The sequence below is a fragment of the Panthera leo genome, chromosome B2, assembly GCF_018350215.1.
Source record: "Panthera leo isolate Ple1 chromosome B2, P.leo_Ple1_pat1.1, whole genome shotgun sequence".
Taxonomy (NCBI): Eukaryota; Metazoa; Chordata; class Mammalia; order Carnivora; family Felidae; genus Panthera; species Panthera leo.
The window spans coordinates 18934368-18959745 of NC_056683.1; the positions used below are offsets into that span (position 1 = coordinate 18934368).

Genomic DNA, 25378 nt, shown 5'->3' on the forward strand with positions numbered 1-25378 from the left:
CACTGACTGAGCCAGTGGTTCAAAGCATCTTTATAGTCGAGACTGGCTACGACAAAAGTAAACAGCCAGCATCCAGAACTTGTTCCAGAAAGTCAACCCGAAGTCAACAGTTCATTTTCAAAGAAAGTATTTTCCCGATTTTACGACGTCTGGAACGTTGTGCTGCTGTCAGTAATGAGTTGCCTCCATCTGCCCCTGTGCGTTCTAGATTTCTCACCCATGTGCTTGTACCATTTTATGTCTTCCACTGGTAGTGAGTGACTCACTTTTTCAATGCTTGGTGTTCTCTCTCTCTCTTTCTTAATTTCAGTATAGTTAACGTCCAGTGTTACTAGCTTCAGGTGTACAATATAATGATTCAACTATTCTATACATGACTCAGTGCTCATCGTGGTAAGCGCACCCTTAATCCCCTTCACCTATTTCACCCATCCCCCCACCCACCTCTCCTCTGGTAACCATCTGTTTGTTCTCTATAGTTACCAGTCTGTTTTGGGGTTTGTCTCTTTTTTTCCTCCTTTGTTCATTTGCTTTGTTTCTTAAATTCCACATACGTGTGAAATCATATGGTATTTGCCTTTCTCTGACTTATTTCACATAGCATTATACTCTCTGGATCTATCCATGTTGTTGCAAATGTCAAGATTTCATTCTTTTTTATATTTATTATGTATTATATATATTATATATATATATAATACATATGTGTATATATATTATATATATAAATGTGTGTATAGTCACTTCTTCCTTACCCATTTGTCTATCACTGGATATGGGCTGCTTCCATAATTTGGCTATTGACATTCTCGTTTTAACCTCCTAACTTTGAAAATTAAAGGTCTATTCTTTTAATTCGCAATTTCTTTATTATTGGATTGATCACCTTGTCAAATGGTCATTGACTACTTTGTTTTCTTATTGTTTGAATTGCCTGTTCGCATGCTTTGCTCATTTATATATTGGACAGTTCCTTCCTGTTAGTAATTTATTGAATTTCCTTATGCATAGTAATCCTCTCTTGGTTCCCTGCATTGTTCTCCTTCTCCAATCTGTGGCTACCTCTTTTATTCCCCTTATATTGTCTTTTACATACTTTTATTTGGAAACCATCTCAAATATACAGAAAATTTGTAAGAATAACAGTGCAAAGAAGAATCATGAATATTTTATCCAGTTGTATTTGTCATTAATATTCTGCCCTATTTATATGTATTGATATGTGTGTACATATTCATATGTCTATGTAATATTTTGTTATACAAATATGTTTTAAGGTAGTCTAATTTCTCAGATTTCTTCTCCATGGCTTGTGTTTTGGGGCCTTGTTAAAGAAATGTTCTTTACTGCTAATTTACTCTTTATTATATTTTCTTGTAGAAATGTAAAGCTTTGTTTTTATATTTAAGTCAAGTATCCACTTTTTTTGTGTGTAGTGTGAGGTAAAATTTTAGTTTTTATTTATAAACATACATAATTTATATGTACATATTATATTTATATGTAAATGCATGTACTAGTATGTGTTTCTATAGTTTCTGTTCTGTTCCAGTGGGCTATTTGTTTAATAATTGAGATAATAGGTTAGTGTTTCAAACTATGTCTTCATAAATTTCTCCCACCTTGTAATTCTTCTGGAGTGTTTTTACTGCTTTTGGCCATTTTTGTATCCTGTCACCATCGTATTTTAAATTCTATGAAAACTTTTTGGCATTTTATTGGCTTTAATTTAGAGATGAATTTGGACATTATGATATATTTTCTAATATTGTGTTTTACCATCCATTAACATGGTATATTTTTCATACCATGAAGCTAGGTTTTTGTCTTCCAATAATATTTTATAATTTTCTTCATAGAGATCTTGAGTATTTTGTTAGGCTTATTGCTATGCCCTTTACTGTGTTTTCTTGTTTGTTTGTTTTTGTTTTCCTACTGAGAGTAAGCTATCTTTGTTTCCTACTGTATTTCATAACAGATTATTAGGATGCTTAGAAATGCTTATTTTTAGGTTGTTTTTAGCCACCTGTTTAATTTTTCTCTTAGTTCTATGTTCTTCTTAGTTCATTCTTCTTAGTCCTTAGTACGTTTGGAAGTACATTCTCATGGATTTGTATAGCAAAATATGCTACCCTTGGATAATTTTATTTTCTCTTTTCCAGTTACTGTTCTTCCTTTTGCCTTCATTGCACTGATTAGCATCTCCGATACAAAGCTAAAAGGAAGTCTCCTGTGAGTCCTACCTTCAAATGTGTCTTTGATAAGCATTTTCCTTGTTGTAGTTTATTTGTAGATGAGTTTTATTACTTCATACATTTCCTTTTCTTCACAAATGTAATGCATTTTTATTATTAATAACTTGTATTTCTGTATCTTTGAGGTGATTGTGGTATTTTCTCCTTAATTTTGTTAATACACTGTATTATTAAAATAGATTCTTTGGAGTTGAGCCACCTTTACATATTGTAGATCAATCTTATTTAATTGCAATACTTTTATTTTCAAGCACCGCCATCTTTAATTTGCTAATATTCTATTACGATTTCTGTGTCAGTCTTTATACCAAAATGATCTGTATGTTTTTCCTTATCCAATTTAGTATCAAAGTTATAATAGTTACTGGCATAATGTTTAAAGCAATCTACTGAATCTATTAACATTTTGTTGCTGTTGTAACAATATCATATACTTGATATGTTTCCTTTATTTTTTTTTCATTTATTGGTGTTGCTTGACATTTATCTGTTGTATTTTTTTTCCACAAAAACAGATGATTACTTACATGGATACTTTCTGTTTCTCATTTTTGTTAATTTTAGTGCTTACCAGTTTTTATTTCATTTTTTCTACTTTCTTTAGTTTCTTTTTTTCATTGCTTTTTGAAAACATCATTCAACTTGTTTCTTTTTTCCGCAGTTTTCAATTTCTCTTTTTTTAAAATGGAGGTGTTCAAGATACAAAATAAAGGTGAAACTACACTTCTGCTAAAAATCTATTCCCAAGCTTTGCTATGTTTTGCTTTCATTGCTGTTCAGCTCAAAATATGCTGTATCCTGAAAGTTTCACCTTACATATTTATGGTGTTGTTCAAATTTCTTGTTTCTCTACCAATTTTTTAATCTAGTTGAACTATAATTTCTGAGAAATGTGTGTTAACATTTTTCACTCTGATTGGAAATTAGTCATTTTGTCAGTTTTGCTTTATATTTTGAAGCCATGTTCTTATGTGCTCACTAGATTGTGATTATTATAACTTCTAGGTAGATTGTTATCTTAATAACTAATTTTTCTATGACTATCAAAGATCTTTCCTTGAATTCCATTTTCTGTAACAATTTTGTTATATGATCTATCTTTAGTTTGGAATTTTTCTGTTTTTTTCTCTTTCATACCTTTATTTTCAGTCTTTATGTAGTTTTATTTTCGGTCTATCTCTACAACATAGAGATCTAGATTATTTTAAATCTGTGATTAAAGCTTTTGTCTTTTGTAAAAATATTTTTTAATGTTTATTTATTTTTGAGAGAGAGAGAGAGAGAGAGAGAGAGCTAGCAGGGGAGGGACAGAGACAGAGGGAGACACAGAATCTGAAATAGGCTCCAGGCTCAGAGCTGTCAGCACACAGCCCGACACAGGACTCGAACTCATAAACAACAACATAATGACTTGAGCTGAAGTCAGTCGCCTAACTGACTGAGCCACCCAGGTGCCCCAGAGCTTTTGTCTTTAAATAAATGAGTTTAGCTCATTTATGTTTATTTAATGACAAGTGTATTTGGACTTATTTCTCTCATTTTGAATTAATTTTCCCATCAAAACATTTTTTTCATTTTTCTGATTTTTTAAATAATGGTTCATTTAATTTTTTAAAAATGTTTATTTATTGTGAAAGAGAGATATACAGAGCAAGTGGGGGAGGGGCAGAGAGAAGGAGACAGAGAATCCCAAACAAACTCTGTGTTGTCAGCGCAGAGCCCAACATGGGGCTCAAATTCACAGACGGTGAGATCATGACCTGAGCCGAAACCAAGAATCGGATGCTCAACTGACTGAGTTGCCCAGGTGCCCCTAAATACTGGTTCATTTTAAATATTTTTCTCTATTTGCCATTCCCCAAATTATAGATTATATTTTCTTTATTTGAATGATTCATTTTGACTTTAATGTTCAACTTAACCACTAGGTTTTCTACAAAACATTTGGGTTTGCAGTGCCTTTATTCCCTTCAAATCTCAATTTTGTTATTTACAATTTTTCTTTCTTTTTTTCTCACAGTACACAGTTACAGCTGTCAATTCTATCAGCTTGTATGTTCACTATTTCTTTTTTTTTTATTTTTTTTAATGTTTATTTATTTTTGAGACAGAGAGAGACACAGCATGAACGGGGGAGGGGCAGAGAGAGAGGGAGACACAGAATCGGAAGCAGGCTCCAGGCTCTGAGCCATCAGCCCAGAGCCCGACGCGGGGCTTGAACTCACAGACCGCGAGATCGTGATCTGAGCTGAAGTCGGACGCTTAACCAACTGAGCCACCCAGGCGCCCCGTTCACTATTTCTTTTAATCCCACACTGTTCACTTTGTTTCCTCAATGAAATGCATTCTTCATTGATGATATGATTATGGTAATCTCTCTCAGTCATTTGATATGAAAAATACCAGTGTTGTGTAATAATTAAAAGCCTAGGTTCTCACGACAAACTCGGTTCATATTTGTCTCTATATTCATTAGCTCTATGACATTGGAAAACGACTTAACATTTATGTATCTTAGTGTAAAATTGTAATAAAAAATTATTTCTGGGTCATAAGGGTTGTGAAAATAAAATAAGAAATAGAATGCCCAGGATTTCATTTTTCTGACCCATTTAAAAGCATGTGGCCAAACTGCTGCCATGACACTTTGGTGTATATTTTTATAAACAGATACTTTTCAACATCTGTTTCTTAAAAACAGATTTTTTTCCAACATGATCAAAATGAAAAAATTAACATTCATATATTACTACTCCAAACCTCAGACCTCATTCAAGTTTTCCTAATTGTTACAAAATGTCCTTTGTAGCAATATATATATATATTTTTTTTTATTTTTTTTATTTTTTTTTTTCAAAATCATGAGTTTCATTTAAGTTGTCATTTCTTTTAAGTCTTCTTCAATCTGGAACCGTTCTGGACTCTCCTTGATGTTTCTGTCCTTGTCATCTCTGAACCTTATGGGCCAGTTATTCTGATGAATGCTTCCTTCTTTGGGTTTGTCTGTTGTTTCCTCTTTAATAGACTCATGTTACAGATACAGGGATATTTCAGGAGAGATACTGCATTTTATTGCATTTCGTCAAGGAGTGCAAAATCTCCATTTATTCTATTACTGATGATGTTCACCATGGTCACTTAATGAAAGTGGTATGGACATATAAAATGACTCCTTTTCCTTTTGTGATCGTGATGGATTTTCTACCCCTTCTCCTTAGCGATGATTGAATTTGGGTTCCCAGAATGCTTTGGCTGTATGGTTCTGAGCGAGAACCCCTTACAAGGGGCATCTGATTGAGTTGAAAAGCAGGGAGGTAGTAAGAGCCATGTTTATGTTCAGGGGCTTGGGGAAGCGTCAGCTGCTGTGGCAGTTAAGGCGCATTCTTTAAAATCTGGATGACACGAGGCACCATTAGAATCCACAGCTCCTCCCACTCCTGCTGGAACTACATCACGTGCAAGTTGATCTAGCTTTGCGATAAAGGGCATCAGCTTCTCCTACAGGTAAGATTACTTGTCATCAACATTAGAGGCAGTGTGAGACTGACATGGGTGCATCCTCGTGGGTTCCACTTTTTCCTTGCCCTCTCCCCTTCACAACCATGTTTCCTTCCTGCCTTCCTGCCCGCTTTGCCGACGTCTGTCCCGGCACCAGAGGCAGAGGCAGTAAATAGCTATGTGTAAACTGCATAACCAGATCTCTTAATAACATAGGGTTAAACCTCTACAATAAATTCCTTATTCTATATCACTCCGGACTCTTCTGTTTCTTTGACCAATCCCTGATAGAAATATAAAAATATTCATACCTAGCAATCTATCTATAGCTCCCATTCAAAGCCAAAATTTTGAGGTTCATTCTTACCTTCCTTTTTCCATGTTTCTAGCTCTTTTCTTTTTTTTTTTTTTTTTAATTTTTTTTTCAACGTTTTTTATTTATTTTTGGGACAGAGAGAGACAGAGCATGAACGGGGGAGGGGCAGAGAGAGAGGGAGACACAGAATCGGAAACAGGCTCCAGGCTCCGAGCCGTCAGCCCAGCGCCTGACGCGGGGCTCGAACTTACGGACCGCGAGATCGTGACCTGGCTGAAGTCAGACGCTTAACCGGCTGCGCCACCCAGGCGCCCCTCTAGCTCTTTTCTAAAATGAGAAACATACCATCTATTAGAAATAATGTGTTTACTGTTTGACCAATCCCTCTGAATATAACCAATCGTTCATAGTCATCCAACACAGATACCGTACTCAACCACTTGGCACTGATATCCCAGACCGGCTCACTTCTGCATGGAGGCCCCCTCTTATTCTGCTTGGCCTCTGACGTACCATGTCAGATGAATCTTCTCACCCTACTAGCATGTTGGTACCTTATTCCTGGGCAGGAGCCCACTATCTCCTCCCCGGCCTCTCATCCACCTCTCCTCATTCTGTTCCATCTCTGACACACTGTGTACCCCCCATTCTCATTCCCAACCCCATGCCTGGTATAGAGGCCATGTTGCTCAGCCCCATCTAATGATGTTAGGATTTAATTTTCCAGGAGGGAAAAGAGGAGCAAAAGGGCAGTAGAAGAAGAAACCGAAAATCTTGCTCTTATGTTCGTATGATAGCTGTCTTGCATACCTTTCTAAGGTAAGAGGTTACTTGTTTGTTTGTTTGTTTACACAAAATTTAAAGATCTGCTTCTGTAATTTCTAACTTCTCTGGTTGCTATGTGATATTGATTCTAATTGTCCTCATACTATAGGTAATGTATTTCTCCTTGATTGTTTTAGAATATTAGTTTGTTTTTCTTTCCCTTGTGTTCTTCAATTTGACTACAACATGTCTCTATATAGATTTCTTTATTTATATATTTCCTGTTTTGTACTTATACAGAATCTTTTGTTCTGAAGACTTCATGTATTTCTTAAATACTGAAAAGAAGTCAATAGTTATGTGAGGTGATAGAGATGTTAACTAATGGTAATGATTTTGTAATATCTAAGTATATCAGATCAACACATTGTACACCTAAAATTCACACAATATTATATGTCAATTATATATCAATAAAAATTGAAAAAAATAAATTAAAAATAAAATCTTAAATACGTGGCAGTTGTGCACAGAAATAAAACTATTTGCAGCGGGTTTTGATTTTTAAGATTAATATTTGATGTATTCAAATTAATATGAAAGCCAAAACAGCAGTTATTTTTAAACACAGTTACACCTTGGTTTGCAAGCATAATTTGTTCCAGAAACATGCTTGTGATCTAAAGCATTTGTCTGTCAAAGTGCATTTCAAGAGCCATTGGCTCCATTGTGATCATGTGACATTGGGCATCATGTACTACTTGTATTGCAAGATATTGCTCATTTATCAAGTTAAAATTTATTAGAAATGTCTGCTTGTCTTGCAGAACACTTGCAGAACAGGTTACTCATAATCCAAGGTTTTACCATATATTGCTTTTCCTGGGGACTTGGATGGCTCAGTCAATTGAACATCCAATTCTTGATTTCGGCTGAGGTAATAATCTCATGGTTTGTGGGATTGAGCCCCATGTCCGACTCTGTGCTGACAGCACGGAGCCTCCTTGAGATTCTCTCTTTCCTCTATCTCTGCCTCTTGCCCACTTGTGCATTCTCTTTCTCTCTCTCTCTCTCTCTCTGTCTGTCTCTGTCTTTCTCTCACTCCAAAAATAAATAAATAAAACATTTAAAAAATGAAAAAAACATATAAATTGCTTTTCCATCATCTATATACTCTTTTTCTATCTTTCTTATATGACAAATGATAGAAGGTCCCAATTGATCTCACATTTTCTTGCCATTGTGGTTTTTTTGTTTTCTTGTTTTTAGTATCTTTTTTTTATTTGTCTTGAGTTGTTTTTGGATTCCTCAGCACTACCTTAAAATTCAGTAATTCTCACTTCTGTTTTGTATAGACAGGAGTCTATCATACCTGTTTTACTGAAAACTTTTTCAAATGTTTTATGAATTTTAGACCAGATTGTTCTTCCAAGTACCAGCTGTGTGACCTTGCAGAAATTACTTTGTTGCTATGCCTGTTTTCTCCTATTTAAATAAGAATAATGGTGCTTATTTTATTGTTTCGTTATACTATCATTCTTAGCTGATATTATTACGTTATTATATTAATTGTTCCTGTATTTCAAATTATATCATTATTATGTGTGCCTGTTCTTGTTTCATTTATGCCTGTTTTCATTTCATAATTAAAAAAATAAAAAGAACTCATGTTCTCTTTTTGAACATGCAGAACATATGAAATGCCTTGTCAGATTCATCTATGCAATTATTTTAATCTACAGTGAATTCTTATTCCAACTGCTTTTGTTAACTTCCTTTCTTAACTTTCTCAGATTATTCACATGCATTAAAATTTGAGTTCAAATGAATGCTGTGTGGAAGTGTCTCCACAGCATTTACTCTCTCTTTGTTAACTCCTCCCTATACACCAATTTTATATTTATATTTATGGTCCTAATCCAGAACCAGGTCAAGTCATAGAACCAGTTTCCTGATTCAGAGTATTGCTGGAGAAATCATGTATTTAGCTACAGAAACAGTGGGCAGGTTGATTAGTTTCTGGTAGAAGACATTGCACTTGTGCCCCCTACTACTAATGCTCTAAAAGTCATATCTTCAGACAGAGGTTAGGAATGACTTTTTGTCTGGTTTTCAGGCTTCGTATTGTGAGGAAATCATACATGGAGCACATTTAGTCTCCATGTCCCTTTCAGAAAACAAACTCTCTGCTGCCACTGCCTATATATGGATTTTTATCTCCGTTACCATTTTATGTTTCTGTTCTCTTTCTTGCCATGGACATGTTTGTTTTGTTTTTGATCCTGCTATGTCCTCATCATTTTATTATTATTAATTGCTAGTTACTTATTTTATTATTGATTATTTTTATCTGCCTTGCATATCTTTGAAATTGGGCTTGCTCACTTAATTTCCAGATAGTTATGTTTCTAATGTCTATACTTTGGTTTAATTCTCCATTTTCAATTTGACATAATTGTCAGAGTATAAGTTGGCTTTTTATATAACAAATAAACATCCAACACACACACACACACACACACACACACACACACACACACACACCTAAACATAGTTTACTTACCAGGCTCAGTATTCTGAACACATAGAATACAGATATAATATTAAAAAAGTAGTGCCTATATTTTCCCAAGATGTTAGAAACTAGTTGGAGTTTTATCGTTTTTTCCAAATGACTTCCTGGAACTGTGTAAATGTATTTCAAGTAAAAAAAATGATTTGTAAGGGAAAAAAAATGACATTTGTGATCAGAGTTGACTGACTAGATGGAGATTCTCACCCCTGAAGAAACAACAGAGGCCAGTAACATGTCTTAACATCTAACAAGATATATATAGTCTCTTCTTTTTAATGAAAGCCAGAACCTACTTATGTTTGGTCCAGTTTTTTACTAAGATGAAATAGCATGTTTCAAATACTTTAAAGATGTAGCATGTTGCAATATTGTTTTTGAGAGAGGAAAACAATTGTAAGAAAACAGTGATAATTTTCAAGAAGCAAATCATCATCCCCAAACCACAGTTCTGTTTTGTCAGCCGAAAGCTAGAAAATGTATTGTCACTTCTAAAACTGCTAAATTGCTATTAATTTTTTCATGATGTTTTAAAATATAATAAAATGCTAAAAGGGAATGATTTTAGCTGTGATTCTGCTTAATAAGTGAGACATGCCAAGTGATATGTGAGGCCATGAAAGTGGGATTTGCAAAAAAAAAGTGGGAAAACCAATTTTGCAACATTTTCTGACCCTCAAATTCTGTCATAAAAAAGAAACTGAAAATAATTTTTGGATTGCATTTTGGCTTCTGTGAGTCTTACCTCTTCTCCCAGGTATGGGCTGTTTACATGGGAGAGCTGGCCTGGATTGTGTTAGATCCTGTTTGAAGAGAGCCTTATAAAGAAACAAAACACAATTGCAGTGCCCCGTGATGAATACTATGATGGCAGTAGGCATGAGATGCTATGGGGCTGTGTACATGGGAAAGGCTCTGATGTAGGCTGTTAGGGTCACCTTATTGAATGTAGTGATTCAAGTTCAGTCTGGAAGGTAATGAATGTAGGATAAGGTCTGAGGCAGAAAGAGAGCTCAGGGTCCACTGAGAATAGGGGAAGCTGTTCCCACCTTCTGGGGAAGTAGCCAAGTGAACTGCAGGATGGGACGCATTTGCCTAAATCAAGGGAACTGCCCAAGAGGAATCCCCAACAATGTAGTGGAAGGGACTCAAAATGATCCACGAAATTCCTACAAAATACTCACCAAGTTCTGTGAAAACCAACATGGTTTCACAGAGTACTTATCTAATAGAACCTTTCTCTTTTTTGCCTTCTACCCAACTTTCTCCTGTTTACTGGACTGATCCATCCTGGAGATAGATCATGCTCAGCTGGATGGGGAACAAAAGTAAAAGTAAAAAGCTGGCAGGAGGGGACAGCAAACAACCCTTTGGTCACGACAGCCCCAGGAATGGGGGAAGAAAAAGCTCCACAGAATATGTTTTCAAGGATGTGAAAGACCAAAACAAAATTTCTTTATGATTATTCCCCACAAGTTTTGTTTCCTTCATGTAACACTTAAACATGTAAAATGGGATTCCCAGTAATACTTCATATGGTTGTTGTGAGAATCAAGAGAGGCAATATGTGTTAAAAAAACATGGCACCTCTCATTTAAAGAAGAGCCTGCTGTGAAATTATTTTAGTACACTTCCTTTTTTTACATTCATCATGACTAGAATAGAGAGCTAAATAGATCAGTAAAGGGAGAAGTAAATTATGAAGAGGAAACAGAGATGGAAAATCCCACTGGTCTGCTAATTATGTACATTATATAAGGAAGGCCTACCAGATTGGTGGAGGCTGAGAGTGGCACTGGTCTTCTCATCCAGCAGGCCTTCAACTAAAATATCACACAGGCCACCATCTTGGGTCTATATAGTCTTTCACCCATCCTATCTTTTGTTTATTTATTCAGCTACAAATCTTTGATATTTTCCATGCAAGCCTCTGATAGAAAGTCTCAGAAGTCAGAGAAGAGACAATACTCCTGTTAGAAAAATTACTCAACGTCAAGTTAAAATTTCCCCTCAATAGTCTGTTAAGTGACTCACTCTCTGAAGATTCTTTCATGAATATGTGGTATTGAAGGATATGACTCATAGTCCTGGCATATTTGTAGATTTGTCCCATGAAGACAAAAGGGGTGAACTACATGCAAAACAATAAAAGGCCACGACAGCAGAAAAAGGCGTGTGAAATCATGGTGGGACTTCTGTTTTTATGGTAACTCGCCTATGGTTTTGGTGTAGCCAGAGTCTTCTTTTGAGCCAATCATGATAATGTTCTGATCTATAGTTTTCCAAAACATCCAATCAACTTGCTTCATGTTTTGATTTTTTTCTCACATGCATACTTAGTTAACATTTCATTGAATCGATGATTTGGTGTCATTTGGGTACAATCAAGTGTCTATCATGTTCATTAGATTTTTAGTTCAATTACTCAAAAGGACATTTTTTTCTTCAGCATAAACTTGGAAATATGAGACACTCTAGGAAGTAGGCTCATTGTGTTAATTTTAATCTAATGATGTGTTTATAACACTCAGCTTGCCCTCCTGTCAAGAATCAGTGTACTTATTACAAAAGAAAGTTGTTTTTTTCAGTATCCCCTTCTGTATATGGTAGGTGTTACATTTATAGCAGCCATCTACAAATAAAGTTTCAGTATTTATGTTTGCTGTTCTGCTATATTGTTGTTATATTGATCTGTTTTCAGGGAGACTGATGGTTAGAGACCTGGGATATTGAGACTATTTTGAACTTCTGTTTACTTTCAATAAATGAAGTAAGGCTTTGAAATTAGTCATGGTTTGAAAAATATGTCCAAGTGGGTTTAGTCAATGTTTAGTCTCATATCCTCATGCAAGAGAAAGCAATCATCTCTAAGAACTTTTATTGAGTCAAGTCAGCATAATCTGAATACAGTAAATATGATAATATTTAAAAGGGAGTGGAGTGGAGCAAATGTTGATACAGACAGACCAAAGACTCTTGTCAGAAATTTAGATGATTGGATAATTGTAAAATAACACATCTTATTTTTTAAAATGTTTGTTTATTTTACAAGAGACAGAGAGGGCAAGAGACAATCCCAAGCAGGCTCTGTGCTGTGAGCGCAGAGCCTGATGCAGGGCTCAAACTCATGAACTGTGAGGTCATGCCGTGAGCCGAAACCAAGAGCCAGACGCTTAACCGACTGAACCACCCAGGTACCCTGAATATTCTTCATTCCTGTGATTGTGTACGTGACTCACTTTACCAATCACAGAATCTAGATTTTTTACTATTTTGTTTCATCTGGTCTCCAAAGGAATTGTAGTTCATCATTTCCCTTGAGACGCTGAATTGTATGGATACTAATTTTACTTATGTCCTATGTAAAAACTAACCTCACAAGTAAGTGAACAACCGTTGAGAACCAAATAACTGATATTGCTTATAAATTATGGGGTGGTACTTAAATATGTTGAACTTTCTTATGTAATTTTAATATAGTGTTCCAAACAGGAAGTGTCTGAGTAGACTTGAGTAGTCTGATTCATACATTCTGCTTTAGTTTAGATTTCCTATGTCTATATGATGTCAAAATAATTTGCTTTGAAAAATGAACTATTTATTTAGTCACTGAGCTAAATGATTTATATGACAATAGTTTGCCTAATGCCAAAAAATAGAAGCTCTCTGCTTATTGTCTGAATATTTAGGCATCTTTTTAAAACCTGAGTAAAATAGGTGATAGGGATTAAAGAGTACACTCGCTGTGATGAACCCTGGGTGACGTAAGCAAGTGTTGGATCACTATATTGTACACCTGAAACTAATATTACAGTGTATATTAATTAACTGGAATTTAAATAAAATCTTAGAAAATAAAAACAAATAAACTGATATATATTTATATATAATATATAAAATGCCATTTCGTATATAGTGGTTTTACGTGTCTTTCAGATTTGACTTAACTTCAAAACAGGATATTCCAGAGAAGATAAATAGGATGGATCAGTCAGCGCTTCATTACCCCAGTCCCTAAATATTTTTTAGCTCAGTGATATTATTTTGTTCTGTTTTGAATTTTTTCTGACTTTTTTTTTACCTGTTCTAGAACAATGCTATTTATTTTTTACAATGTTAATATTAAATATTTGATATGCAAATATTAAACAACACATTATTGCACAAACAATGGGCCAGATGAGAAATCAAACAATAAATCGAAATATGCCTCAAAACAAAACAAAAGAAAAACGCAGTATTCTAAAACCTGTGGGATGCGGAAAAAGCAGATATTAAAGTGAAATTTATGCTATCAGTGCTTGTATTGAGAAACAAAAGTCCAAAGAAACAACTTCACATGACACCACAAGGAAACAGAAAAGGAAGAAACTTAGCTGAAATTTAGTAGAGGAAGGAAAGAACAAAGAAAAATAAGAAATAAATAAAATAGAGACCAGAACAGACAATAACATAACATTGAAAGTAATGGCCAGTTTTTCCAAAGAAAAAGAAAAGAAACAAAATTGGCAATGCTTTAACTACACTAATTAAGAGAAAAAAGATTCAAAAACCAAAATGAGAAACGGAAGAGAAAACAATACAACAGATAACCACAGGAATATATAGTGTGGTAACAGATTTTGATAAACAATGATATACTAACCACGTCGATAACTTAGAAAAAAATAAAACCGATTAACTCCTGAAAACACACAAGTTACCAAGATTGACTCATGAATCTTGAATCCATGAAACAGGAAATCTTCAACCGATAACAAGAATGCAAGTTGAATTAGGAATTGAAAATCTCCCATCACAGAAAAGCCCAAGACCACAGGTTTCATTGGTGAATTCTACCAAACATCAAAAAAAAAAAAAAAAAAGGAATGAATGACCACCTTCATCAAAATCTAACCAATAATGGAATAGAAGAAACACATTCGAAATCATTCTATGAGGCCAGTGTTACCCTGATACCAAAGCAGGATAAAAATAATGTAAGAACAAAACAGTCTGGTTTGTCCAATAAGTGTTACTACTCCAGCTGTCTCATTCTCCTCACGCTTCCACTCTTTTCTGCTGTCTTAAGTCATATTTGACACAGCAACCCCAATCTGCCGACTGAAGCCCAGGAAGAAACTCATGATTCCCCTTTGCTCAACTATGCAAAGCAGCTGGCAAGGAAAACCCACAGTCACTGTCATTTCTCGATTTGACTATATTCTCCACTGTTTAAGGGTAGCCACCCTGACATTTCTGGCAGTTTGAACTATTGAAAGGAGAGCTCCTCTGATCAGAGAGGATCATCCATATGTATTTATAAAATATGCTTCGAGTTTGATCCTGTGTGATTCATCAAATTACTACAGGGCATCTGTTTGGTGACCCGCTCAGTCTTCCTTTGGGCAAGTCAAGGCATTAGAGAGCTGTGTGTTAGAACACACCCAAGGTTTAGTGTGATGCCCACTGAGTCATACGCCGGAGTGTGGAATGCGCTCTTTTACCAAACTATTCGGATTACATAAAAACTCCAGGTAAATGTAAGTTCTATGGATTGTAAAGCAAAGGGGGTAGATAACTCATACTCTCCACTTCTCCAGATACGTGTTTTAGAAATAGCATTTCAAGGGACGTAGATACGTAGAGGAATTATCGTCCTGGGCAGACGCCTGCCTTGCCTCTTCAGCGATTTCACCCTTAGACAACAGGCCTGCTTCTTTTTCTGGCGTATACATGCTTTATTCTTGATTCTACTTCACACTTGTCTAGGGAAACCCATTTTCACTTGACTTCTAATCTTGGGAACCTGGAAGAAGAGCAGAAGAGTAACTTAAAAAAAAAAAAAAACCTCGGGTCTACCCTCTAAGTTTTCTCACATTTTTCGATACGATATCGAAAATATCAAAAGTTGAATTTTAGACTCAAGAGAGATCACCAGAAAATCTGGCTTTGAGTTGACAGTAATTCACTCATTCACTTGCTCATTCATTCGCCGAGCACGAACTCTGTGCCAGGTACTGAGATTGTAGCCGGACCATTCTATACACCCCTGGTAGAAGGCCAAGGATATCTGATAGCACAAATATCCTTAGGGTGATTGGCATGTAGACGTGGAGAAGGCAGTGGCACTAGGTTCACTTCCAGGGTTTATCTGGGGCTAAGAGCCTTTATCTGACGTCTTGTCTGTGAGGTCCTGAAAAGAAGTGAAATGTACAAAATGTACATCTCTGTTGATGTAGCCGGTCCGCGTTTTAAACTCTGTTTCCAGGAATTAAGTCGCTCAAATACTGCTTACTCTTCCGAACAATGGAAAGGTTAGTTCGAAAAATCTGAAAAGTGATTAACTTTGATTATTAATGGCGGAGCAAGTGGGGGAAGAGAGAATAAGAAGCAAATAGTTCAGTTCTAATACCAGCAGAAAGGGAGAGAGAAGGGTGGGGGGAGAGGAAAAGAGAGACAGAGGGGAGAGAGAAAGGGACGGAGGCAAGTCTTTTTATAGTTTACACACCCAAATCCCTTGGATCAAGGATGGATCACGGCACATTAGAGGTTGCTGGGTGGAGTGGAAGCTTTGGGTTGGTTGTGTTGCTGACTCACATGTGAAAGAACAAGGGGATGATTCCATGCCCAGAGCACCGTCATCGTGCCACCCCAGCCCCCATGCGGTGTCTGCCTTACACTGGCCCCTAGCCTGCCGTTCAACAGGAGGCCCTTTTGTGACCAAAGCGCCATACTGGCAGCGAAACAAGATGTCTGTCGGGCCTCTCAAGCAAAACTTGCCATTTGTGCTGCATCGGCCTCTATTGAATGCTGATCAATCCTGGTAGCACCCCAGTCACTCTAGACTGCACTTCCCAGAGCTGTATTTTTAAATAGGGAACTGCTTACAATAGCCATTTACAACTGTATGCTGTTTCATTAGCCGGCCTGGGCAGTGCTGCAGGCATAGATCACTTTGCTTTAAAGATTTGAGAATGTTAATAGTACAGTATATCATTTTAATTATTACTGGATTAATGTTGTGGCTCAAAGAACACCTAATGCAAATCATGAGAAATGGCCAAAAGTGACCCAAGGGTTGCGCGTTATTAGAAAAGTAATAGTTCTGATGCTTAAATATCAGGACATTTTCTTTGTTCAAATGTCAGTCAGCATTCGGCACTAGGGCTTTGCGAAAGGAAAGCGTTTGCTTCATTTATTGGTGGCTGCATTCTGCCGTTCGGGCTCAACAAGGCCAAAGGGGTGGGTTAGAAGATAACTGTCCAAGGTGGTAGCCATCAGCTCAGCTGATGAGCTCCGGAAAGTATCTCCTCGGAAGTGAGATGTACCGTAAGTGTGACACAAACCCAGGATTTCAAGGACTTAGAACTTTGAAAAAAAAAAATGCAAAATATATCATTCATTTTTTTGTCATATTGGTCACATGTTGCAATAATATATTTTAGATATATTTGGGCAAATAAAATATGTTGTGAAAATTAATTTCAACTTTTTAAAAATAATTTTTTTTTTGATGTAGCTGCTAGGAACTTTCAAATTACCTTGGTGACTCATGTTCGTTGCCAACATTATGTTTCTTATGGATAGTGCTGGGCTAGACTTCCAGGACGAAAGAAAAAATTCTAACAGTAAAAGTGTGTTTGAATAATCTTTTCTATTATGACTAGCTGACTGTATATAAAAGAGAGCGTTAGTAAGAAAACTATAGGGTGGCAGGGAATGCTTATTTCGTGTCATGAAACAAGAAAGCATAAGAAAAAAGCAAGCTTTTTCTCTGAGTATTATAACAAATTAGCCAAAACGTAGCCACATTCTAGATACAGGGTTTACAAATATCCCTCAACAGGCACAAATATATCATTAGTTGCCTCATCTGTCTGTTAGAAATCTATGCCATGCACCTTGAGGTGCGTCTTCTTTCTGAACATTTAAGTGTCTGGAGCTAATAAGCCTTAGGTTATTCAAGGCTAACTTGAAATGAACTTGCCCATAAAATAAAAGGGGTTAGAAAGAGACCGAAGGGTGTGTGCACATGACATAAATTGGAAGGAAAGCTATGGAAGGATTCTAGATTTCATTACTATGTAGACCAAAGGTAAAAGAAAACCAAAACATTAATTTTCAATATCGTTTTATACATTTGGAGTTTGTATAAAGTTAGAGCAGCAGCAAACAAGCTTTGTCAGAAAGTTATGGAACTAATAAATTCCAGGGATGATCTCCTAAGTCCTCCTCCCTGAGCCTCACCTTGGCCATGATTATGTTGCTACTTGTTGAGAAAAGCCTCATTATATATCAGCAGTGCTTTAGAGCATGTGGTTATAAATGTTTTACAACAAACCACGATTAAGCCCATTGAAGCATGTGCTTATAAGAAACAGGACCAAATAGCTTTGACTTTATAACACTGGAATCTATGATTTTAAACAGATTTTCACTTTGGACACCAGGCCCCTTCCCTAGCTCCTGCCCCAGCACATTTTTGTTTTTAAAATGCGCATTATTAGGTACATAAGAGAGACAGAAGTTTAAGGAGGGAAGAGGTGACAGGTTCAAACACTTGAGATGAAAAAAAAAATTATGAAGGTTCTAATTTGGACAAACATTATCTAAAGACTTTTTGCTGTGAGTTCTTGACATTTCAAATGGTCTATGAAAATTTCCAAGAAATCCTCCCACAGTCATTTGCTTTTTGAAAGCTCAATTTCTTCCTTTAGTCAGACTTAGCTGTTCTCTATTGTGGTTCCAGGCAAGAAGGCAGAAAACAAACTCATTGTCGTTGCATTAGACATGTGCCAGGTGTTCATCTTACATATACTGTAACTGTACTTCCTTCCAGTAAAAAAAAAAAGAAGAGAGAGAAGGAGAAGGAGGAAGGGAAGGGAAAGGGAAAGGGAAAGGGAAAGGGAAAGGGAAAGGGAAAGGGACAGGGAGAAGAGGAGAGAGGAGAGGAGAGGAGAAGAGAAGAAAGGGAAAGGAAAGGAAAGGAAAGGGAAGGGAAGAAGGGAAGGGAAGGGAAGGGAAGGGAAGGGAAGGGAAGGGAAGGGAAGGGAAAGGAAGGGAAGGGAAGGGAAAGGAACGGAAGGGAAAGGAATGGAAGGGAATGGAAGGGAAGGGAAGGAATGCTCCAATGTATCCCATAACATAGAAACAACAAGAAAGTAGGGCATATGCATTTTAAATTTTCTTAATATATATTTATTTTTGAGAGAGAGAGACAGAATATGAGTGGGAGAGGGGCAGAGAGAGAGGGAGACACAGAATCTGAAACAGGCTCCAGGCTCTGAGCTGTCAGCACAGAGCCCCACACAGGGCTCAAGCGCACAAACCGAGACATGAGATCATGACCTGAGCCAAAGTCGGGTGCTTAACCCACTGAGCCCCCCAGGCGCCCCTAGGGCAGAGGCATTTTAAATGGAAGGTGCATTAGCTTTTGTACAAATCTCCGAGTTACTGAAATATCTGCTATGAGGTTGAAGACTTTTTATTTATTAGCCTCAATCAAATAGGTCTTTCTTTACGATGTTCCTGATCATTGGTGATCCTAAAAAAGCATTCTTTAAAAAATCGAATTTGCTCATCTATGTGCAGAGAAGGGGACATCGTATAAAGAAGCGCTTCAGTGACCATCTGCATATGGCACTTTGTGGCTCTTCCATATAGAATTTACCCAATCTGCCATGGCTCATATCTCCAGCTGGGATCCAGAAGCACTGGTTTTGACATTCTCATTTTATCATTCTCATTACTTATTTGTAAGTAAGACTTACCTTGAAAGAAGTGGGTGACATTTTAGGAGTCTTTAAATAAACTTTTTAGGGGCGCCTGGGTGGCTCAGTCAGTTGAGTGTCCGGCTTCGGCTCAGGTCATGATCTCACAGTTTGTGGGTTCAAGCCCCGCATCAGGCTCTGTGCTGACAGCTTAGAGCCTGGAGCCTGCTTTGAATTCTGTGTCTCCCTCCCTCTCTGCTCCTCCCCCATTCATGTTCTGTCTCTCTCTCTCTCCTTCAAAAATAAATAAAAACATTAAAAAAATTTTTAAATAAACTTTTAAAAAAATATATTTATTTTTGAGACAGAGAGAGGAGCATGCATTAGTGGGGAAGGGACAGAGAGAGAGGCAGACAGGATCCAAAGCGGACTCCATGCTAACAGCAGAGAGCCCGATGTGGGGCTCGAACTCACGACCCGTGAGATTAATGACCTGAGCTGAAGTCAGATGCCCAACCGACTGAGTCGCCCAGGCGCCCTGCAAATAATCCTGAAAACAACAACGAAAATGACAATAGTAAACATTTATTGAGTGCCTAGGATATGCTGGCTATTGTCCTAAGCACTATATATCTTACCACATCCCCAAGAGTTAGATACTGTTACTTTATACATTAGGAAACCAAGGTTCAGAAATATGGCCCCCTGGGCAGAAATGTGATTTTTCTCGGATTTGTCTGACTCCAAATTATGCTCACTTTCTCTGATGCCGTCCTTCCTCTATATACACATTTTACCCAAATAATAGAAATGGTAGAAGCCTGACCTATCACTATAATAATATAAATTGTGTGTAACATTGACATTCTCACCTGCCACCTGTAGAAGAGGTCTATGAGAAAAACAACAAAAAAGTATTTTATGACGGTTTCGTTACGTTTACTTGCCCTACGTAGAAAAATTAAGTTCCGTCAATGTGAGGCTATATCACACAGCATTAACCAGTTGAAAAGCAAAAGCAGGTGATGATAATAAGCACGCATGGAACACGCACACCTAAGTTAGCTTACCCGGTTACTGTCCATGAATTTTCCAGTGTTTGGACGTGAACACTCCAACATGGTAGCCACTGGCCACATAGAGATGCTGAGCTATTAAATGTGGCTGGTCCTAAGGGAGTACTTGGAAGCATAAAACACACACCAAATGTTAGAGACTTTATACAAAACAATGAATTGCCTCGTTCATACCTTTTCATATTGAGTATATGTTGAAAGGATAACCATTCGGCTATATTGGACTAAATAAAATATTACTGAAATGAATTTTACCTGTTTCTTTTTAAAACATACAGCCACCAGAAAATTTACAATTGAATTCGGCTCGTACTGTATTTTTAATGGACAGTACCAGCATAGAATAATCCAGAAAATAAGATTCTGAGAGATAACCACACTAAACTTACGAAAAAGTATTTCTTTTCTCCAAAGTCCCTAATGTTCTTCCAGGCATGGAGGAGGTAAGGGTGAAAAAAAAATCAAAATGAGCAAGGCCTTCAATGAATTTCCAGTTATAATGAGCACTAGGGAGGAACAGGTAGAACTTGGAAGGATACTTGTTGAGGAAGAAATAGAGGTCTGAAAGTTGCAAACTGATGTCACCCTTAACCCCTGATTAAAGGCCTGGTTAAGGTCTCACCCAGGTTGTCCTGCAGCAGGGAACTGACCAGATACAAGGTAGCTATAACTAGTCATGCCCAAACAATCCTAATTAGTAATGTTGCTTGACCAAAGTTTTCAGGGTACCAACAAAAGGAACTTACTTGCTTTGGTACAGAGTAGAAGACTTTTCAGGGTTTGGGGCTCCTTAGTAACCAGGAACTTTCTACTCCAAAGGACAAAGAGTTTCACCGTCACAGAGAGAAATTCTTGCTGACCTTAGACCCTTTTTTTTTTGGAAACTAGAATAATGGGACACAGGAGCAGAGTTTGGTATTTGACCGAATCCTTCACAATTATCATGCATGTGTATATAATAAAATTAATTCTGTGTCTCTGCATCGTAGCCTGCGGCAAGAAGCGTACAATCAGTTTTGTATGTATAATAGATCACAGAGTTGTTCATGAATAATACAAATGCATTGAGCAGATACTAGTGAGAGAGGATGTTTGTCTTGCATGGAATCGAAGTGAACATGTAATATTGTGATAATATATATTTGATGAATTCAGCTCTGACTTGCCTTTGCCATACTCTGCTAATTCCCCGACAAGGGTTGCCACCCTAATTGAGTTTCCAATAACATTATGATTATTTCCACATGGTAATTTAATTGTGGGTATTTTTTAATATTGTAATATTGTAGATTTGTGATTATTATGCATTTACATGCAGATTTTCATGGTGACTTGGAACACATCCCCACATTTGTAACTTAATTTTATATATTATTGCATATATATTTGAGGATGAGCTCATTAATGCAAATAAAAAAATGTAGGTCTGTTTAGTCATTCAGCTTTTATTATAAATGGCTGAAAGCCTTGCTCATTTTTTATAACACTTCTTACAATACTATGAATAAACGAAAGAGAACCTTAATTCAAGAATGGATTCATTAAAAATAATGGTAATGGTTCTAATAATTACAAATTGTACCATATTTGTTCTACCGAATTGGGATATAAGATACTATATATTATTCTTTTCAGCATGTAAAAGTTCCGTATGTGTTATTCATTGACCTTATATCCCATGAGCTCCTTGCTATTAAGCATGTAGAAAATGGTAACTCAGAATATAGTCAGTGGAAAGTAAGAGAAAACTTTAAAAAAAGTAAAATTCTAAATAATGTGTACATTATGCATCTTAAAAACCAGTAGTAAATCCCATGTTAAAGACACCTGAGTGTCCTCAAAAACTCAAATTTGAATTCAGAAGTAGATTTACAACAAGCAAAGGGGCGCCTGGGTGGCTTGGTCAGTTAAGCATCTGATTGTGGATTTCGGCTCAGGTCATGAGACGTCTGCGCTGGGCACGGAGCCTGCTCACCACTCTCTTTCTCCCTCTCTCTCTGCCCCTGCCCCCCACTCATTCTCTTTCTCTCTTTTTCTCTTCCTCTTTCATAGGAAAAAAAAAGAACACACAAAATATTTTGACAGAAGTCAACTCTGTGCTAGTTCTTTAGCTAAAATAGCTTGAGAATAAAAGCTACCAAAAATTTGGTTTTAAAGACATATATTCTGGAACAGCAAGTATGAAGAAATTACATCTGCTGCCACTTGCAAGCAGTGGAAATGCTTATCAGTTTACAAGATTTTTAAAAAATGTTTATTTTTGAGACAGAGAGAGAGAGAGAGTGCGCGCGCGCGAGCGAGTGGGGGAGGGGCAGAGAGAGAGGGAGACACAGAATGGGAAGCAGGTTCCAGGCTCTGAGCTGTCAGCACACAGCCCGATGTGGGCCTCAAACCCATAAACCATGATGATCATGACCTGAGCAGAAGTCAGATGCTTAACTGAGTGAACCACTGAGGCACTGATGAGATTGTTTTTTTTTTTTTTTTTTTTTTTTTAAGTAAGATAGAGAGCTAAGGCAATCATTACTATAGAAAGCAGGGTAAAAACTACTTCTAACAAATACATCCAGAAAATCATGGGCGATAAATTTCACTTTTGCTGAAGTATTAATCTTGCATGTCAACAGAAAAAGAGATCGCTCTGACTGGGATTAATTTCATCCATTTCATTTCAGCTAGTTTGCGCTTGCATTGAGGAGGGGCGATATAAACCATCACTGACACAACCACTGAATTCGAATTGACTGTATTCAGCTAGATGTGTCCAAGTCAAATGATTTATCAGAATTGAGCCATTTTTTAAATGGCAGTGTAAGTTTCATCTCAGATAATCAGAATCAAATGGTGAATGGACGGGCCATGAAAAGCTTAATTTTAATTTAGGTTTTTGTTAGAGTTTGGTTTTCAAATTCATCGAACAGTCAAGAACTGATGTGAAGGAAAGCCCTGATTTAGTTACTGTGGGAGGTAGAAGGGTTTCCAAGAACAGCGGCTGTCAGAATGTTTCTTATATGCCTTTTAGGCTAGAGCCACACCAGGGCAGAATGAAAATAGTGCCACCGTGGAAACACGGCCAAGGACAATTCAGGGGCTGACCAAATTCAAGATATCTAGATTGGCCTCACGGAGTGATGAAGAGAAACCTGAGAAATTGAAGTGGGACATGGGATGGCCAAAGATGACATAAAGGGGTCAACATGATGGAAGAAAAAGCTGTATCGTTAAAGTAGTCAAGTTAGATGTAAACTTAACTTCTTCATCTATTAAAATGTGGATAACAATAACTACATACCGGAAGTAACGGTAAGAATTGGAAATGACTATTAGAAATAGCCTAATGAATGAATGTCGCGAAGCTTGGCATAAAAAGGCAACTCGGTACATAATGGCAGTGGCTAGCGTTAACTGAATGCTTCTAAGAACCTGAGAGCTTTTGTATGCGTTTTTATTACCGCTTGACCCCTTGTATGGACTTGCGTATGGATACTTTAGTCCAAAAAGAAAAAGTTCCTTGAGAGAAAGTCAGGTGGAGTTGGGGAGGGGAAATCACGGATTCTAAAGTGAGTATCTGTGTGCGCATTTGTGTGACGATTCCTTTGCAAAACCTCTTCATGTTGCCCTTAGCTACTCCCAAGAGTCAAATTATTCCCTCAGTGTAACAGAAAAATAACACAAATGGTAATTCTTTAATCCTTAATAAATGTGTCTGAAGAAGTATAAAAAACATCTAAGGAATTTTACTAGCAGGTAATATATGTAATTAGAAATGGAATAACTATGGGGCGCCTGGGTGGCTCAGTCGGTTGAGCGCCGACTTCGGCTCAGGTCACGATCTCGCGGTTCGTGAGTTCGAGCCCCGCATCGGGCCCCTGTGCTGACAGCTCAGAGCCCGGAGCCTGTTTCAATTCTGTGTCTCCCTCTCTCTGACCCTCCCCCTTTCATGCTCTGTCTCTCCCTGTCTCAAAAATAAATAAACATTTAAAAAAAAAAAAAAAGAAATGGAATAACTAATGCAATTATCAGTTGGAAGCATTAACCTTTAATGTTTATTTTTATCTTTGAGAGAGAGAGAGAGCAGGGAAGGGGCAGAGAGAGAGGGAGACACAGAATCTGAAGCAGACACAGAATCTGACACAGAATCTGAGCTGTCAGCACAGAGCCTGATGCGGGGCTCAAACCCACACACCGTGAGATCATGCCCTGAGCCAAAGTCAGACGCTTAACCAACTGAGCCACCCAGGCGCCCCGAAAACATTACCCTTTAAACCCCATGCCTGATGTCAGAAGCAATGACGAATATTCTCACTGAACTCCATATTACCTGAAATTACGGCTGGTCTTGTGCCACACCAATATCCGGGTGATGAAATTCGCACATGCGTGTTCACCCCTGTGGGAATGATGGTTACTTTTAATAAGCTCCTCCCTAACAGCAATCTTTCTTCCCGCATAGGTGAAGGTTGATGCCTGGCAGTGGTTCCACCTTTGGCAAGGAGCCACGTGATCCTCTAGGAATGACTGGGCCCATTACTGAAGCAAAAGTGCCTGGGCAGGCTGGCTGCTGCGAATGTCCTCTTTACATCATGTTGGACTTGCAGCTACCCCCAGGAGCACTGTTAAGATTCTTAATTTACTTGGTATATTGTATTAAATCTGACTCCGATTACCCAGAAGAGGCTAGGAGTTCTTTTCCCTTGTTGTTGTTGTTGTTGTTGTTTTAAATTCTGTGTCCTACCTGGTATCTTTGTGGCATTATCCCTGAATCTGAGAGGGAACAACAATCCACCTGGTCCTTCATATCAGCGACTAAAAGGCAGGGAATTTCTTCAGAATTAACGACTAGACTTCATTCCATATCAATGTAACAAAACTCCAGCTCGTGATTAATCCCAAGAAAATGCCCTGGTACTGATTATTGATTTTAAAAGCCGAGAAAAAAAAAAATCTACCTCCCAGGATTTTACTTATAGATGCAAGGTTCCATTTATTCTTATTAGTAGTAATAATGATATGCTCCCATGGTGCTTTTGTGACACGTGTTCCTTGCCCTTCAGGTCCTTTATGCAGAGCAAGCACAAGAGGAAGTACACTGATTTGCATTGACTTCCCATGGGGGTTCTCCAGGCGAGGGTTTGTTTTTCCACATCTCTGAGGGTAGTGCAAGATCTCACTGAGAATGGAACGTGTAAGGCATTACTGCCCCC

At 37.4% G+C, this 25378-nt stretch overlaps 1 long non-coding RNA gene across 1 annotated transcript; it reads right to left on the reverse strand.

The window, feature by feature from the left end:
• Window positions 1-14989: 14989 nt before the first annotated feature.
• LOC122218954 lies at window positions 14990-24991 on the reverse strand. The gene is made up of 4 exons (XR_006202192.1): window positions 24910-24991; window positions 24496-24564; window positions 20169-20279; window positions 14990-15194 (listed from the first exon to the last, which is right to left on the reverse strand). It is a non-coding gene; the product is annotated as an uncharacterized LOC122218954 (long non-coding RNA).
• Between the last annotated feature and the right edge of the window lie 387 nt (window positions 24992-25378).